Below are 19743 nucleotides of genomic sequence, written 5' to 3'. Positions count from 1 at the left end.
TGGGATTGAGAACCCAGGGACTTCATACTGCCATTCACAACTAATCCTGTGACTAAGCCCTGAGCTCCGTGCCTCAGTTTCTCCATCGGTTAAAAAAAAAAAAAAAAAGCCTTTGGGCCAGACGATCTCTCCACGCAGAACGCCCTCGCTGCCTCCCAATGGGAGCACGAGCTCAGGTGTGGGCAGAGAAGGGGAAGAGCGCGCTGCTTCGCCTCCGCAGGTACCAGGGCTCCTGCAGGGCGGTCAGCTACGCCACTGGGCAGGCGCAAGCCCCGACGCCACGCTCGTTCCCGAGGGGCTCTGGGAAGACCGGTGCACAGCCAGGACTTGGGCCGGAAGGGGAGCAAGAACAGAAGGGAGCAGAAAAGTCACTCTTACTGTGGCCCTCTGGGTGAACGAGACGTACACAGAATTGACAGGCAGAGTTAGACTCCGCCGCTCTTCCTTTCTCTTTAGTCCCTTAGCCCCGCCCCGTCTCCCCTTCCTCAACTTTTTCCTCGCTCCCTCGCTCCCTCCCACCCATTCCCGCCCCCTCGCGGTCCACCAAACCCCGCCCCTCGCTCCACCGCAGGCGCGGCTCTGTGAAGCGCGCGGGCGGGGCGGTGGCGTCGGCGGGCGCGGAGGGGTCAGCTGACTTGCTCGGATTTGGCACGTGACTCGCGTCGGTCGGTGCTAGGGCTGAGGGAGCCCGAGAGCTAGGAGATGGAGAGCTGAGCTGCCAAAGTCTTCCCGGGTCTCCCGCCTCCGCCGTCTCTTTTTTTCTTGCCAGCGCCTCCGGTGAGTGACTGGAACCCTGGCAGACGAGAGGGGCCGGAGTGGGGTCGTGGGAGAGCGGGTCGGGGAGGCTTTTCTTGGGCTGTCGGGCCGGGACGATGCAGCGGCGACACTGGTCACTCTGCTCTTCCTCGCTCGCAGGAGCAACCGCCCGGGGCCGTGTGTCGTCTCTTGTCTGCTTGCCCCGGCTGCATCTTGCGAGCGGGCGTGTTTCAGACCTGGAGCCGATCTTCCCGTTTCTGTCATCCGCCGCTTGCGTGTGTCCAAGACGGGCCGGGGGTCGGGGGAGACTGGAAGGCAGGCCTTGGATCCGGTCCCCGGGGCCCTGGGCCCTTCACTGCGCATTCGGGGGGAGGGCAGAGGTCACTGGGTCCTCGGGCGCCTAATTTGCCCGGGATTACAAGGTCATGGTTCGGTCACTGCAGACTCCAAGCCCCTCATTTTGTGGGGAGTGCGGGCGGGCTCCCGGGGCTGCCCTGGGTAACTGGAAGTCAGAGGCACAGAACGCCCATCCGGGGCTCCTTCGTTGGACCAAGGCCGGGCCATTTTGTTCCGTAACATCTCTTCGTGCTTCCTCCAAAATGTTTCTCCAATCAGTCTCGTCCATGTCCTTGCTTTTTCTTTACTTCTTTCCCTGAACCTGGAATCTTCTGCACCTGTACCCTTTCACGGCCGCTTTCTTCAGGATTCAGCTCAAATCCCACTTTCTGTAGCAAGTCTTTTTCAGTGTCCTTCCCTCCCCCCTTTCCTCTGTGATTACGTTCCTTTACATTACACGTTATCTTATTCCGACGGTTTTCTTTTTATGGCGCTTTTCCTATTAAGATGCAATTCCTTAAAGATGCCGGGAGGAGCGGTTTGCTTTTCTTTGTACCCCGGCCCTTGGGACCTAGTGAATGCTTAATAAATGACTGTCCATGGACAGGTTGAGATCCTTTTTACTTATGCTCAGAGTGGGGGAGTAGAGTAACATTTTAACTCTCTCCCTGACTCCAGCCTTTCTGGTGGAAGGACACTGGCGGAATGATTCTTGTCAAGCTCTAATCTTTATTCAGAAAGCATCTGTTAAGTAATGGGCCAGTTGCTGATGATAAAAACAAAATAAAACAAAATCTCCCTGACCTCAGGAGGCTTATATATTTTTGCTGAAAAAAATCTAGTAGCTCTCAGTTGTTTATCAAATAAAGTCCAGATGATAATTTGGAGGCAACTAGGTGATGCAGTAAATAAAGAGGACTTTGGGCTTGGAGTCAGGAAGGTCTCAATTCAAATCCAGCCTCAGAAGCTATAGCTGTGTGATCCTAGGCAAGTTACTTCTGTTTGCCTTAGTTTCCTCAACTGTAAAATGGATCCCCATTTTACAATTTTACAAATTACAATTAAGAATAGTTCCTATCTCAGAGAACTATTGTGAGAATCAAATGAGTTAATATTTGTTAAGTGCTTACGAGACACAGGATTTGGCACATAGACGGCCATAAAAATTTGTGTTCCCTTCTCTTCCCCTAATTAAAGGCATCCAACAATCTGACCTGAATCAGCTTTATCTTTCATTACCTCCATTCACGTAATCTATGTTCTTCTTAGATTAACATAGTAAACTATTTTCTGATCCCGTGTCCAAGTCAGATTTTTCATGTGTTTAAGGGCCTACTAAGTACAGGTTAACTGTGTTCATATACTGTAACTACAAAGATGGAAATTAAAAATAATTCCTTATAAGGTTTAAATAGAACAGAAAGAATGATGAATTTGGAATTAGAAGGATGATTTGGAGTTAGAGGACTGGTTTTAATCCTGATGGTGTAACTGGGTAGTTTAGAATCTTTTCCAACTCTAAATCCTAGTGCTACAAAATGTGACTAAATGGCTTCTTTTGGAGATATTCTGTGTTAAAAGCTCCTGAACCTAGAGAACAAATTCTATTGTCTTTTGTTTCAATTTAAGTCAACTGGTATTTTGCTTCCAGCTTTGCCTGAAGCCCAGTCCTATGCTTGACCTTTTACCGAGCAAATTACCTTTTATGGATCTTGGTTCTTAAATGTCTTGATTTGAGAAGCTGTGAGCTTGTGTCCTGTGTTGGCTTGTAAAGGGGAGAGAATTTTAGGCTGAATTTTCATTTAGGGGTATAGGAAAATAGTGATCTTAGTGACTTTAGCTCTCTTTTTAATTCATTCAGGTAGCCCTTAAATTCTGAGGATGGTGGGTTTCCAGAGGTTCATGGTAAAAATGTTAAGAGAGGGAGAATTAGTTGAAAGACACTTCTTCAAAGGTTTGCTTTGCAAGTCTTAACTTAATGTTTTGTTTTGTTTTTATCATAGGGATTATTTTAAAAGTTGTGGAAATAATTAAAGGGCCAGAAAATAAGTTTTTCCAGGCATCTGATAAAAATAATACTTCTTGTGGTCAGAGTTGTTATGAGAGAATGATAATTATCCAGAACATTTTTCCTTCCTGAGTGTTGATAGAGAGGCAGGAAAGAAAATAGGAAAAAAAAAATTATTGATACAGATACTGGGTTTCTAGACATTTCATATGCTTTTCACATCTGTTATTTCATTTGTATAGAATTACAAATTTCCATGTGCTGATGCAATTTAGTTTATAGATGGGAAAATTGTTTTATTTAAGGATGGGATTAGAATTTATAACTCTTCCCACTGTCCCTTATTGTCCACATTGTCTCCTATGAAGAGCAGGGGTTCTTAACTGTGTGTGTGTGTGTGTGTGTGTGTGTGTGTGTGTGTGTGTGTGACTGTGAGTGTGAGAGAGAGAGAGAGGAATCCCTTTGGCAGTCTAATGAACCTTAGGAATCTTTTCTCAAAATAATGTTTGTAGCCTACTTCTTAATTCAAGGAAATGCTAAATTTCATTTAGAGGTTAGTGAAAATAAAGATGTAATTTTTTTTTTTTTCCTCCATCTAAATTCATGGACTCCCTCAAAAGTCTTATTTGGAACTTTGAAGGTTTATGGACCTAAGGTTGAAAATCCTTGCTGTACAATACACTGTTGTATTGTGTGTGTTTTCATCAGTATTGTGCATTCATCTGCACTAAGACCCAAATAATCTTTGTCTTATGGGAAATAGCATAGTAGAAGAAAAAAAAATCCATGAAATTTATAGTTAGGAGACATGGTTTTGAGTTCTATTTCTTCTTTGTATTCTGGGACTTTGGACAAACTAGTTCTCTGAGCATCAGTTTCTTTATTTAAAAAAAAAATTCGTACAATAATACTTGTACTGTGTATCTCTCCATAGAGGATAGTGTTTTCTATATTTTTTAGCAGCGCTATGTACATGTTGTGTGGGTATAAAATTTGATTCTGGGCTTCAAAAGGAGGCAAGTGAACATCTTTAGCTGGATAGCACTTTGGAGTTGGCAAAAGACTGCATTAAAAGACATCTTTTCTAGGCATAGCTAAAGTGAATCCAATATCTGGGACATCTGGAGCAAGTGCTAAAAAACAAGATGATATAGGAAAATAGCTGTTCACCACAGACCTTAGGCATGTAGGGTATCTGAGATTATAGTGAGGAGTGGGTTTAAGGTTGTGTATCAAAGATATTTTTCTCTAGGTATATCTTGCACAATCTAGATAAAATCAACAGCAAAAATAATAAGAATCTAACTAATATTGCTATAAATTCTGTGTGAGATAGATGGTTAGTGTAATACTGTACTTCCAAACACTGAGTGGAAAACTGACTTTTGTGAATTTTACAGAATATTGGGAATATATATATATTTATTTTTAGTAATGCCTTTTGAAATCCTGCAGCTAAATATTAGATTTTTATTAATATGCAATATAATGCTAGCTCTATTTAGATTTAGAATTTTTCCCTTGTCTTTTTATAGACTTGAGTAAGCATCAGCAAACATTTTTAGGCTAAACCCTGGCCATTGTAAAACTTGTTCATCATTAGTGTTTTCAAGATTTCCAAGAAATATGTATTATTTATTATATTGTAGGCAAGCTAGTAATGACTTTCAGCAGGACTAATTTGAAATTTCTGATTGGCAAAAGTGAACTGGGAACTGAAAATTCCAAGTTTTGCTTTATAAAATTAAACATACTTTTTAAAAATTGGGCTTCTCCTTTAGAGAATCCTTTGAGTATTATTTGTTCTATCAGTATGATTAGCTGTTGAAACTAATCCTTGTATCTCTGTTTAAAATAAGATAAGATGTGAAGGGCATTGGAAATAAAAATGTTAGAAAGGTAAAAACAATGCTCTGTCTTCAGATATATTTATGTCTCACAAGTGATTTGAAAAATACAGACTTGTATATATGCAAATATACTTCTTCAGATGGTACAGCTGGCAATTAAGAGCGATTTTTTTGCCATGGGTTTTGTAAAAAAAGAAAAAAAAAGTTTGACTTTGCAGGATTTGAAACCCTGTTCAGGTTCTCAATTTTGTATCTATTTTTTAAAAATATGAATTCATAAAATCTTTTATTAAAGAATCTTTGATCACATATTGCAATGATTGGCAAATATAATTAATTTCTGAAACAGGAGCGCCCCTCAATATAAATCAGATTGATTTGTAGAATTTTAGACTTAACCAAGTGATAAAGTAGGGAATAAATTCATTTTTCATAAGCTTAAAATTTTTTTAAATTTAGTCATTTTTGTTTTTACATAATCCTTATTTCCAAGTAGGTCCTTTTCCTTTTTTCTACTCAAAGAGCCATCTGTTATAACAGAATAAAAAGAAAGAAGAAGAAAAAAAAGCAGTTCAGCCGAACTAAGTAGGATATCAACTAAGCTTTTAACTTGGAAGAATTTTGATCCAGAATATCCTGTGATGATGATAGCACTTACTAGCAAAGAGTGTTTTTGCAGTGCTATTCTACTAGACATTATAAATTCCCAAAGATAAAAGGAAAAGGGAGTAGTAATCAAAGAGCAGCAGATATAGGTTAAGAGACTTTCTAGGCAAGGGAAAAGTTAGATCTAGGAATATTCATTGGCAGAGGGGAAATCCAGAATTTAGCATAGTGCTGACTGTAGGAAAGGAAAGAAAATTAGGCTGCTGGATTAATTTAAACTGTGCACTTCAATGAAAATTCTCATTTAAAACAAAATGTTAGGAATTTTTTTCCTTTGTAAGAGCACATGTACCTTCCTTTTCATAATGGAAGCCAAAGCAGAATTATGTTTCAGAGATTCACATTAGAACTACTCTGGGGAGAAAGGAGGTTGAAAATATATGAGTAAATAAAGTATACTTGCCAAGGATGGAATACAGTTTTTTAAATATTAAATACAGTTAGCTGTTAAGAAATGAAAATCAGTAAGTCTTTAATAAACTTAGATAACATTTAAAATATTTCCTTTGGAATCAAGAGAAATGCATAAGATGCATTTGTAAAATGAATATATTTTGATGTGTAACATGAAAATTTTCATAATGTAAATTCCTGAAATTTTTACTTGACAGTGTATATAAAGTTATTATCTGAGTCATCAGAAGTGTAAAAACAAATTTATGAGCAAGAATTAAAAGATTAAGAGATTTCTTGTTCAGGGTATCATTTAAAAAGAATCAAATAAAAAAAAACATATTTGATCTTCATTACATTTACATGTTTTGTAGCAATCACTCTAGTAGCATGTCTTCTGCATGCTTTAGTTATGATAAATGATTCATAATATGCTATACTGTTACAATTATACCTTGTGCCACAACTAGAAAGCAGTGTGTTATTATTCATTTGCATTTTGAGGTCATTCAGCTTCTACTTCATTTTGAATTGTTTTGATAAGATTTTAATAATCTGTTTGCTAAATTGGTTATTAGAAAAACCAAAAGGAAGTTATTTGTACACAGCCAATTTTTAAAAACTGTAGACATTATCTTCACCATACCTTTCCTGCTCCAGTTTTTTAAGCTGAAAATTAACTTGCATTTCAGAGTGAAAAGCATCAAAATAAGTGATATTTTGGATTACTGGTTTCAGGAAGGATTACTTGAAACCTTTGTGGATGTTCTAGGGAAGGGGTCAGTAAACTAAAGATGTATAAGATATTTTTTTGTATAACTTTTGAATAAAAATATTTTTTACATCTTAAGATAGTTATGTAATTATGCAAAAACATTTTAAAACAAAATTTTAGATTTTAAAATGTAAAAATCATTCTTAGTTCATGGGTCATACAAAGACCAGTGGAGAGTCAGAGTTTTGCTGTTCAACAGTCTCTTTCCTTGAAATTACTTTGTATTTACATATACTCACATATGTATATATTGTTTCCCCTTAGTATGTAAACTCTTTGAGGAGACAGGAGTTATTTCAATTTTTTTTTTTTCAATTTTTTTTTTTTTTTTTTTTTTTTTAGACCCAGGTCAATGTCTGGCATTTGGTAAGCATTTAATAAATACTCTGGTAGAGATGTTAAACAATTATAAATGCATATAATAATTAGCTTTATAAGGTGTTTTATGCACATCCGTGAAAAATAGCATAGAGAAAGTGGAGAAAACACTGAATTTGGAAGTAGAGAAGGTTTAGATTTCAGTCTTGTCTCTGATATTCTGTGTGCCCTTAGGTAAACCATTTAATTTCTCTGAACTTCAGTTTTCTTATGTCTGAAACGGGAATAATATATAAGAACTATTCCCACAGCAGTTGTTATAAAAATCAAATGCAATGTGTATCAGGTACTTTGTAAACATTAAAATACCATGCAAATATGAGCCATTGTTATTCTCTTTTGAATCTCAACAGTTCTATTTGGTAGGTAGTGCAGATATTTTTATCCTTATTTTATAGAAGGCTCAGAGAGAGTGATGTATTCAAGGTCATACAGTGGCTGCAGTGGGACCCAAATTCAGCTAACCAGGTAACTAACAGTGCTATTTTTACCATATCATATTGCTGTTTGCAATACTTAGAAGAATGTGTTAGCTTTTAGCATTTAACTAGTGAAATGGGGCACTGTACTCCTTTTCAGTTAACTTATTAATTCTTAGAGAGGAAAAAAAAACAGTTTTTTGGGATTCTCATATGTGAAACCTGGAAAGCCACTTGGGAGCACTTCCTTTGATTTTAATAATCTTATGTTTGTGATCAGAGGGAAATAGAGGAGTTGGGAAAGTTCTAAAGGCATTTTGGCTAAGGAGTCACTAATGAAGAATGAGTAATATTAATCAAGGAAAGCTTTTTGGAGGAGTGATACATGAGTTAATTTTTTAAAATAGAAGGGAGCTTTTTTCTTACTTATGAGAGTAACTAAGTAAAATATTAGTTATAGGAGAGACTGGAGATCCATGACTATCACTATAAGGAAATATTGACTAAAACAGTTTAGAAAGGAAGTTACAAAGTAAACAGACCTGAGCAAGAGATTGAATAATAGAGGCAATAGGAATTGATAGGTTTATTTTGTTCTGCTCTAGGCCCCTCATTATATAGATTTGAAAACAGGGGCTCAGGGAAATGACATAACTTGTTCTAAGACACACAGATGATAAAGTTAAGATTTGTATCCATATCTTCTAACTGAAGAGGCCTCTTCCTACTGTAACATTCAGCCTCTCAGCCAGAAGAAAGCAAAACTTATAATCATGACTGACATTTATATAGCATTCACAAAATTGCATAAGATGTCTCATTCAATCCTTCCAATAGCCCTCTTGAGAATACATGCATTCTTTCCATTTTATAGATGAGGAAACTGAAGTTTAGAATACTTGTGATTGAGTGTGATTGCATGCTAAAAGGCTTGCAAGCTTTCAAAGGAATTAGGCTTGTGGAGCAATGCACGTATGTGGTTTCTAACTTCCACTCCTACAATTCCTCTTTTGGAAAGAAATAGTTAATATCTATGAGAAAGAACAGCAATTATCTGAGTAAATAAAGCATATTTGTTTGAGATTGAATAGAATCTTTTGGCCTCCAAACTAATTTTGGCAGACTGCTTTCATAAATTCACCTGACATTCTTGTTTGGCATCTGTGATTTACTGTTCTGTTTTCCCAGAAATCTTGTAGTTACAGTGTGTTCATTTCCTGGGAAAAGCAAAATTATTAATCTTCACCTCATAGTTTCTTTATTCTATCTTTTATCTTACCAGAATTGGTTAATTTGCTAGCTGATGAAAGTAAAACTATTTTTGAGGATTTACAAACATATGTGGAAGACATGAAAATGAAGGAATGGCTAAGTTTGGGAAAACACTTCACTCAGCATCAGTTCATATGTGTGTGTGTGTATGTGTGTATATATATATGTATTTATATATATATGTGTGTGTGTGTGTGTATATATATATATATATATATATATATATATATATATATTTTAGCTTTCTATTTTCAAAATAATATGCATAGTTTTCAGCATTCACCCTTATAAAATCTTGTTTCAAATATTTTCTGCCCCCTTTCCCCCGCCTCCTCCCTTAGATGGCAAGTAATCCAATATATGTTAAATATGTGCAATTCTTTTATACATTTTTTCCCACAATTATCATGCTGCACAAGAAAAATCAGATCAAAATGGAAAAAGAAAGAGAAAGAAAACAAAAAGCAAGTAAATGACAACAAAAAAGATGAAAATACTATGTTGTGATCCCCATTAAGTTTCTATAGTCCTATTTCTGGATGCAGAAATAGCTTTCTCCATCACATCTATTGGAATTGGCTTGAATCACCTCACTGTAGAAAAGATCATGTCCTTCACAGTTGATCATCACATAATCTTGTTCCTGCATACAACGTTCTTTTGGTTCGCCTTACTTCACTTAGCATCAGTTCATGTAAAACACTTTAGGCCTTTCTGAAATCATCCTGCTGATCATTTCTTAATAATGTTCCATAACATTAATATACCATGACTTGTTCAGCCATTTCCCAACTGATGGGTATCCACTCAGTTTCCAGTTCCTTGCCATTACAAAAAATCCTGGAGATAATTGTAGTCCATTGAGCTGATTGAATTGTGTGTATGTGGGAAAGGGAGGTGATGTTCAGAACTGCACTTATTAAGAAGGTCAATTTTACAATTAAGTAGAGAATGGACTGGATTGGGGGAGGAGGGAGGAGACACTAATTGGGGAGGCCAAACAGAAGACTATTGCAATAGTCCAGATCTGAGATGATAATGATTTTGACCCATGATGGCAGTATCAGAGGAGATAAGTGGTAAATACTTTGTTGTTTTTCCTTCGCTTTTGAAGAAGACCATGACATTGGCAAGATAGTGCCATAACGTGCAAGTGAATTGGGTTTAAGCGAGGGAGGGCTGTGTAAAGTCATCAGCCTCTTTTTTTTTTTTCCCCCCCCTTGAGAACCATCTGAGTCCAGTGGCAAGATATAGATTAGGACAACTGGAGATGACCTGGATGCCGGGTGTATAGGAGAGATGTTCCAAAAGTAGACTAAACCATACTTTGCAACAGATTGGATATTAAGGGTAAGAGTATGTGGAATTGAGGATGATCCCCAATTTGCAGGCCTGGGTGACTAGAAAGATGGTAGTACTGTTGACAATAGAGAGGAATTTAGAAGAGCGTTTGAGAGGAAAGATATTGAGTTTCATTTTGGGCTTGTTGAGTTTAAAATGTCAGTGGGACAATTAGTTCCAGATATCTCTTAGACAGTTGGAGATGTGAGATTGGAGGTTAGAGAGTTTAGGATTGGATGAATAGACTTGAATATCATCTGCCTGGATATTATGATTGAATCCATGGGAGCTGACAAAATTACCAAATTAAATAGTATAATGGAGGGGAAAAAGAAGACTTTGGATTAGTTAGTATGATCTAATTGAAGATGTAGCAAAGGATACTAAGAAGGAACAAGAGAAAGACCAGGAGAGAGCAATGTTATGAAAACCTAGTGAGAAAATAATGTCAAGGAGGAGAGTATGATCATGGAGAAGAAGTGATTGACAGAAAAATTTGAAAACTTACCTTTTCTAAGCAGATATCACTTTTTGATCTTAATTCCCAATACTTTAATAATCTGTAGGCAGACATTCTCTGATCTGAAATCCAAACCTAATCTCTTGTCTAACTCACCAACTGCCTTTTGGACATTTCAAATTGACTGTTCCATAGACATCTCAAACTTGGCATTTTCAAAACACAATTGATCTATTTTTTTTCCCCCTCAAGCCCTCCCTTCTTTACTGCTTTTCTTCTCTTGAGGTGCTTAATCCCTTTCAAACTTTCTTGTCTCTTCCAAAGACCTTGCTTAAGCAATAATCTCTCTTTTCTTATATATCTTCCCTGTCTTCTTTTAGTCTGTTTATGAATATGTTCAGATTTATTACATCCATTTAAAAAAAAAAAACAACAAACTTTAAAAGGATCGTAGGTCTTGAATTGGCCTGAAGGCCACTTAATGCAATTCCTTAATTTTTAATGGTGAGGGAAACAGATCCAGGAAGCTTAGGTGATTTGAGTATGGTAACACAAATAATCACCAAAATTGCTATAAATATTTTTTGTGCATATAAGTCCTTTTCCTTTTTGTTTTTTATTTCATTTGTGATACCAATGTAGTAGTGATATTGCTAGATCAAAGAGTATTCATGATTTGTAGCCCTTTGCCCATGGTTCCAAATTGCTTTATATAATGATTAAATCAGTTCATAACTACACTTACAGTGCTTTTGTGTCTCATTTCCTTCAGATTCCCTCCAACATTTGTCATTTTCCTTTTCTGCTTTATTAGCCAATCTACCAATCTAATGAGTATGAGAAAGTATCTCAGTTGTTTTAAATACGCATTTCTTTAATCCACACCGAGAGCATTTTTTTCATATTGCAATAGATGGCTGATTACTTCATCTGAAAACAGTTGACATCTTTTATTAATGAGAGAATGGCTCTTATTTTTTTTTATAAATTTGACTCATTTCTCTATATTTTTGAAAAGTGAGGCTTTTATTAGAGAACTTGTTTCAGCTTTTTCCTATCACCCTGCCTACCTTGTTTTATATCCTCCTCCTACTACTTTCCTGTAGGGTAAGATAGTTTTCTATATCCAATTGATGAGAAAAATTCTGATGAGAATAAGATTCGAACCAATTCTCATGAGAATAAGATTCACTCCCTCTCTTTTACCTTCCCCCTCTTTCCCTCTACTATAAAAGCTTTTCATTGCCTCTTTTTATGTGAGATAACCCCACTCTACCATCTCTCTTTGCATTCCTCTTTTATCCCTTAATTTTATTTTTTAAATAAACTTTCACATTCAATTCACACCTATGCCTTCTATATGTTCTTATTCTAACTATCCTAAAATAAGAAAGTTCTTATCTTCCCATGTAGAAATGTAAACAGTTTAACCTTACTACGTCCCTTAAGATTTATCTTTCATGATTACCTTTTTATCCTGCTCTTGAGTCTTGTATTTGAAAATAAGCTTTTATTCAACTCTGATCTTTTGTTTGAGAATGTTTGAGCATCTTCTATTTCATTTAATATCCATTTTTCCCTCTGAAGGATTATACTAACTTTTCCTGAATACATGATTCTTCATTGTAATACTAGCTGCTTTGCTCTCCTGAATATCATATTCCAAGCCCTCAGGTCCTTTAATGTGGAAGCTGCTAAATCTTTTGTTATTCTGACTATGGCTTCACTATACTTGAATTTTTTTTTCTGGTTCCTTGCAATATTTTCTTCTTGACCTGAGAGCTCTGGAATTTAGCTACAATATTCCTGCAAGTTTTCATTTTGGGATTTCTTTCAGGAGGTTTTTGGTGAATTCTTTTCAATTTCTATTTTACTCTCTGATACTAGAACATCAAAGCAGTTTTCTTTGATAATTTCTTGAAAAATGATGTCTAGGCTCGTGGCTTTTAGGTAGTCTAATAATGTTCAAATTATCTTTTCTGTATCTATTTTCCAAGTCAGTTGTTTTTCTAATGAGATAGTTCACATTATCTTTTTCTATTTGTTTGGTTTTGTTTTATTGCTTCTTTTTTTTTTGATTTATCATAAAGTCCTTAGCACACATTTGCTCAATTCTAATTTTTAAGGAATTATTCTTTTAAGTGAGCTTTTGTATCTCTTTTTTCATTCAACTTTCGTTGAACTTTTTATGGAGTGTTTGTCTTCAAGTCAATTTTTGTGCCTCTTTCCATTTGACCAATACTGCTTTTTAAGTTGATATTCTTATGGCTCTTTGTACTTCCTTTACCATTTGGCTTAGTCTGTTTTTTAAGGTGTTATTTTCTTCAGTGGTATGAGAGTGTGTGTATATATACGTGTCTCTTGTTGATTTGTTTTTCATGATTTTCTTGTATCACTCATTTCTCTTCCCAATGTTTCTTCTACCTCTCTTGTTTTCAGAATCCTTTTTGAGCTCATTTGTGGCCTGAGACCAATTCATATTTTCTTGGAAGCTTTAGTTGTAAGAGCTGTAAGAGTTGTTTTCTTCTCAATGTGTGTTTTGATCTTCCTTGTCTATCTGTGGTAAGAATTTTTTCCCCTGCTGTTTGCTCGTTTTTCCTGCCTATTAAATGACTTTCAACTCTTTGTTAAAGTAGGATTCTACTCCCACGGTGGAGGATGCGCTGTCCCAGGCTTCAGTTGTTTTGTGCAGCTGTTTTTAGAGATCCTTCTAGGAATTAAGTTTTCATTTCTTCCAAAGTGGTATCATCTAAGGAGAGATGTTTACCACTCTCCTGACCTGTGCTTTGATCTATGAGTCACCCCAAGTCCTCTTTTCTGCCCTGCAACTATGAGGAGGATCCCTGCTCCACTATGGTTGCAAGCTCTGGTGTGCTAGTGTCCCTCCTCATCTGGGACTGTGACCCTGGTTTAAGTATGGGCAAAGACTGGTTGTTCTACCACCATATTGTCTGTGAGCTGAGAGCTTTGGAAAGTCACCACTGCTGCTCCTGATTCAGTGACTTCCAAGGCCTACTCCTGGGTGCTTGTGGCCAAGGCTGTGCTGGTGTGGTCTGCATTGTACTATTCTCTCTTCTCACCCAAATGTGACAGATCTCTCTTGCCAGCCTTCTCAGTTGTCTTTGGAGTATGTGGGTTGAGAAGTCTGGAAACCTCAATCACTCTAAAAGCCTATTGCTACTGCCAGGGCTCTTGTGCTGACTGTACTTCATTCTTATACTATTATAACTCACCATTCTTCCTGGCCTTCTAAGTTGTCTTGGGTTGGAAAATTGTTTCATTTCATCTTTATGTGGATTCTGCTGTTTTAGAATTTATTTAGAGTCATCTTAAAAAGATATTTGGGGGAGAGTCCAGGCAAATCCCTGCCTTCACTCTATCATCTTAGCTCTCCTCAGCAAATAGCTTTTAGGTCTTCCTTCCTCCTTTCTTTTCCCTCTCTCTCTTTCCTTCTCCCTTGCTCTCTTTCCTTCTCCCCTCTCTTTTCCCTCCCCTTTCCTTGAAACATCTTCCTTGGTGTTATTCCCTGATATCCCTTCATTATGAGGTTCAGTCAGCAGAAAAATGGAAGATTTATATTTATAATAAGTGATTTATTTTGGTTCACATACCTCCAACTAGCAATTACGGAAAGCAGGCTTGCAACTTGCAGTTTAACTAATATTCTTTGCTTCTTCAAGAAAACTGTAGCACTCATTTTTTTGGATTTCCTAGTTATATAAGAAAATAAACATTTTATTTTTCAGGGGCATAGAGGAATCCTCAAAATTATTGTGGTTTGGACCAATGTGGCAGGTATTCCAAAATAATTTGGAAGCTTAAATAATTTGTAAGTCAAAAGGCAAATTTTGTTATAATTGCGATGCTAACTAAAATGAGCTAAATTCCAAGAGAGGAAGATGGCAAAGAACAGAGCTCAAACAAATTAATAGGGATTGAAAAATCTAATTTAGACTTCTGGCCAAGATGGCAGTGTGGAGGCAGACAGCTGCTTGAGCTCCGCGTTTTCTCTCAGGACTTACTTCATGAGAAACCTTGGAATTAATGCTTGACTGGAAAAGAAACCCACAAATAATCACCAACAAAAGACATTCCCCAGAGAAGGGCTGTGTTTGCTGGGGGGGGAGGGGGAGGGTCGAACAGACTGGGTGCAGACTGAGGGCAGGCAGGTAGAGCGAGACAGGCAGCTCACACAGCTTAGAACAGAGGGGGGAGGGGTGCGATCTCTTCCCTTTCTGCCAAAAGACTTTTACCCTGTTGATGTTCCAATTTGGCAGCAAACCAGGAGCAACAGAGAGGGTATAAACACTGGAGGTGAAGAATAAATCCCCTTAAAAGCTAGCGTCTCCTCTCTCGGGACCAGCCACCTCTACCCCCACCTGAAGTGACTCGGGGTGTTCTTAGAGCCTCAGAGTGCAGATGCAGCGCAGCCATCGCTGTCCTGTTAGTGCCTCACTGCTGTCTCTTGCAGTCTGTAGAGGAAGCCCAGTAACAGAATCCAGTCCTATTCCTCCCTCCCCCTCCCAAACAGACCAGTTGTTTCTCTTGTCAATTTGTTTTCTTCGATTTCCACTCTGATAAAATGAACAAAAAATTTAAAAGGGCTCTAACCATTGACAGCTTCTGTATGGAGAGAGATCAGACTTCAAACACTGAGAAGACTAAAAGCAGATTGTCACCAGAGGAATCCTCTAAGGGGGATATGATCTGCTCCTCAATACATAAGACTCTTATAGAGGAAATCAAAAAGGCTCTCAAAAGAGAGTTAGAAGAGAAATGGGAAAAGGAAAGGGAAGCTTGACAAGAGAGTCTGGAGAAGTCATCCCACTCATTTAAAGATAGAGAGGATAAAGAAGTCAAATCATTGAAAAACAAAATTAGTGAATTAGAAAAGGTAAACAACTTCAAGGAAAACAGGATTAGTGAGCTGGAAAAAGAAAACAGTTCTCTAAAAAATAAAATGGATGAAATGGAAAAAATTCTATAGAAGAAAAAAACTCACTTAAAAACTCAGGACAATTATAAAAAGATATAAAAAAGTGAGTGAAGAAAATACATCATTAAAATTAGACTCGAACAAGTAGAAATGAATGACTCAAGGAGAAACCAAGAAGTAGTTAAGCAAAACCAGAAAAACAAAACAATTGAAAAAAATGTCAAGTACCTTATTGGAAATACAACAGACCTGGAAAACAGATCCAGGAGAGACAATTTTAGAATAATCGGACTCCCTGAAAAATGTGAGGAAAAAAAGAGCCTGGACACTATTTTCCAGGAAATTATCAGAGAACTGCCCAGACGTTTTGGAAACAGAGGGTAAAATAGAGATTGAAAAAATTCATTGATCACCTACTGAAAGGGATCCTAAAATCAAAACGCCAAGAAATATAGTGGCCAAATTCAAGAACCATCAGATGAAGGAAAAAATATTGGAAGCTGCTAGAAAAAAGCAGTTCAAATATGGAGGAGCCACAATAAAGATAACCCAGGATCTAGCAGCGTCCACATTAAAAGAACGAGGGGCCTGGAATATGATATTCCGAAAGGCTAAGGAACTTGGTATGCAGCCAAGAATAACTTACCCAGCAAAAATGAACATCGTTTTCCAGGGAAGAAGATGGACATTTAACGAAATAAAATGAATTCCATCTATTCTTGATGAAAAAACCAGATCTACACAAAATGTTTGATCTTCAAATACAGAACTCGAGATTTCTAAAAAGGTAAAAAAAATCTTGAGAACTATATTTCTGCCATAAAGATATGTAAAGAACACATGTATAATTTGTTCGAGAAACTAGAGGTGGAAAGGAAATTATATCATAGAAAAGGGTAAAGTGGTGGTACTACATCTCATGAAGAGGCAAAGGTAACTTATTATATCTGAGAGAAAGAAAGGAGGGGGATGAACATAGTGTGTATCAATAGACATATTCGATTTATGGTGAAACTTCTTCCATTTCATTGAAAAGTGAGAGAGAAGGAGTAAGCTAAGGGGAAGGGAATACAGAAATTGTGAGAAAAAGGGGTAAAATAGGAAGAGGAATTTTAAGGTGGAGGGATACTAAAAAGGGAGGGCTGTGAAAAGCAAGTGGTGTTCACAAGTTTAATACTGGGTGGGGGGGGTTAAGAGGGAAGGAAAGGAGAAAAGCATAAGTAGGGGTTAACAAGATGGCAAGCAATATAGAATTAGTCATTCTAACCATAAATGTGAATGGGGTAAATTCCCTCATAAAGAGGAAGCAGTTAGCAGACTGGATTAAAAACAAGAATCCTACTATATGTTGTTTAAGGAAACACACCTGAAACAGGGTGATACATTCAAAATAAAAGTAAAAGGGTGGAGCAGAATCTACTATGTTTCAGGTGAAGCCAAAAAAGCAGGGGTAGCCATCCTCATCTCAGATCAAGCAAAAACAAAAATTGATGTAATTAAAAGAGATAAAGAAGGGCATTATATCCTGCTAAAGGGTAGCATCAATAATGAAGCAGTATCAATATTAAACATATATGCACCAAGTGGTGCAGCATCTAAATTCTTAAAAGAGAAATTAAGAGAACTGCAAGAAGAAATAAGACAGCAAAACTATAATAGTGGGAGATCTCAAACCTTGCACTCTCAGAATTAGATAAATCAAACCACAAAATAAATAAGAAAGAAGTCAAAGAGGTAAATAGAATACTAGAAAAGTTTGATATGATAGATCTTTTGTGAAAGCTAAATGGAGACAGAAAGGAATATGCTTTCTTCTCAGCAGTTCATGGAACCTATACAAAAATTGATCATATACTAGGACATAAAAACCTCAAAATCAAATGCAGTAAGGCAGAAATAGTAAATGCATCCTTTTCAGACCACAATGCAATTAAAATTACATTTAATAAAAAGCCAGGGGAAAATAGACCAAAAAATAATTGGAAACTAAATAATCTTATACTAAAGAATGATTGGGTAAAACAGCAAATCATAGACATAATTAATAACTACACCCAAGAAAATGACAATAATGAGACATCATACTAAAATGTGTGGGATACAGCCAAAGCAGTAATAAGGGGAAGTTTTATATCTCTAGAGGCCTACTTGCATAAAATAGAGAAAGAGAGGGTCAACGAATTGGGCTTACAACTAAAATTGCTAGAAAAGAACAAATTAAAAACCCCCAAACAAACACAAAACTTGAATTCTAAAAATAAAAGGTGAGATTAATAAAATTGAAAGTAAAGAAAACCGATTGAATTAATTAATAAAACTTAAGAGTTGGTTCTATGAAAAAACCAACAAAATAGACAAACCTTTACTAAACCTGATTAAAAAAAGGAAAGAGAAAAAGCAAATTGTTAGTCTTGAAAATGAAAAGGGAGAACTCACCACTAATGAAGAGGAAATTAGGAGCTACTTTGCTCAACTTTATGCCAATAAATTCGATAATTTAAATGAAGTGGAAGAATACCTTCAAAAATATAGCTTGCCCAGATTAACAGAGGAAGAAGTAAATAGTCTAAATAGGCCCATTTCAGAAAAAGAAATAGAACAAGCTATTAACCAACTCCCTAAGAAAAAATTCCCAGAACCAAATGGATTTACATGTGAATTCTACTAAACATTTAAAGAACAACTAATTACAATGCTATATAAACTATTTGAAAAAATAGGGATTGAAGGAGTCCTACCAAATTCCTTTTATGACACAGACATGGTACTGATACCTAAACCAGGTAGGCTGAAAACTGAGAAAGAAAATTATAGACCAATCTCCCTAATGAACATTGATGCTAAAATCTTAAATAAAATATTAGCAAAAAGACTACAGAAAATCATCCCCAGGATAATACACTATGACTAAGTGGGATTTATACCAGGAATGCAGGGCTAGTTCAATATTAGGAAAAGCCATATGCTCATCTCAATAGATGCAGAAAAAGCATTTGGTACATCCATTCCTACTAAAAACATTTGAGAGTATAGGAATACATCGACTATTCCTTAAAATAATAAGGAGCATATATTTAAAACCATCAGTAAACATCATATGTAATGGCGATAAACTGGAACCTTTCCCAGTAAGATCAGGAGTGAAACAAGGTTGCCCACTATCACCATTACTAGTCAACATTATACTAGAAACTCTAGCCTCAGCAATAAGAGCCAAGAAAGAGATTGAAGGAATTAGAATAGGTAATGAGGAAATCAAACTATCACTCTTTGCAGAGGACATGATGGTATACTTAGAGAACCCCAAAGACTCTGCTAAAAAGCTATTAGAAATAATTCAGAATTTTAGCAAAGTGGCAGGATACAAAATAAATCCACATAAATCCTCAGCATTTTTATATATCACCAACAAAATGCAACAGCAAGAGATACAAAGAGAAATTCCATTCCAAACAAATGTTGAGAGTATAAAGTATTTGGGAATCCATCTACCAAAGAAAAGTCAGGAACTATATGAGAAAAATTACAAAACACTTGCCACAAAAATAAAGTCAGATTTAAATAATTGGAAAGACATTCAGTGCTCTTGGATAGGCCGAGCGAATATAATAAAGATGACAGTACTCCCCAAACTAATCTATTTATTTAGTGCTATACCAATCAGACTCCCAAGAAACTATTTTAATGACCTAGAAAAAATAACAAAATTCATATGGAAGAATAAAAGGTTGAGAATTGCAAGGGAACTAATGAAAAAAAAACTCAGAGGAAGGTGGTCTAAGTGTACCTGATCTAAAGCTATATTATATAGCAGCAGTCACCAAAACCATTTGGTATTGGCTAAGAAATAGACCGGTAGATCAGTGGAACAGATTAGATACAAAGGACAAAAAAGGGTACATCTACAGCAATCTAATCTTTGACAAACCCAAAGATACCAACATTAGGGATAAAAATTCATTATTTGGAAAAAACTGTTGGGAAAACTGGAAATTAGTATGGCAGAAATTAGATATGGATCCACACAACACCATATACCAAGATAAGATCAAAATGGGTCCATGATTTAGGCATAAAGAATGAGATAATAAATAGATTAGAGAAACAGAAAATAGTCTACCTCTCAGACCTGTGGAGGAGGAAGGAATTTATG

General features: G+C 36.6%; 1 protein-coding gene across 1 annotated transcript in view; it reads left to right on the top strand.

Annotated features, from left to right (window-relative positions):
* Window positions 1-322: 322 nt before the first annotated feature.
* The window catches only part of ATP6V1C1 (ATPase H+ transporting V1 subunit C1), a 52368-nt gene continuing 32947 nt past the window's right edge, over window positions 323-19743 (top strand). Inside the window, exon 1 of the mRNA XM_074267687.1 lies at window positions 323-777. The gene's annotated coding sequence lies outside the window, so the exon portion shown is untranslated. The remainder of the gene's footprint in view (window positions 778-19743) is intronic.

Source organism: Sminthopsis crassicaudata, chromosome 1, assembly GCF_048593235.1.
Source record: "Sminthopsis crassicaudata isolate SCR6 chromosome 1, ASM4859323v1, whole genome shotgun sequence".
In the NCBI taxonomy this organism is placed as follows: domain Eukaryota; kingdom Metazoa; phylum Chordata; class Mammalia; order Dasyuromorphia; family Dasyuridae; genus Sminthopsis; species Sminthopsis crassicaudata.
The sequence above is the reverse complement of the archived record's forward strand: the minus strand, read 5'-3'. Positions and strand labels throughout refer to the sequence as shown.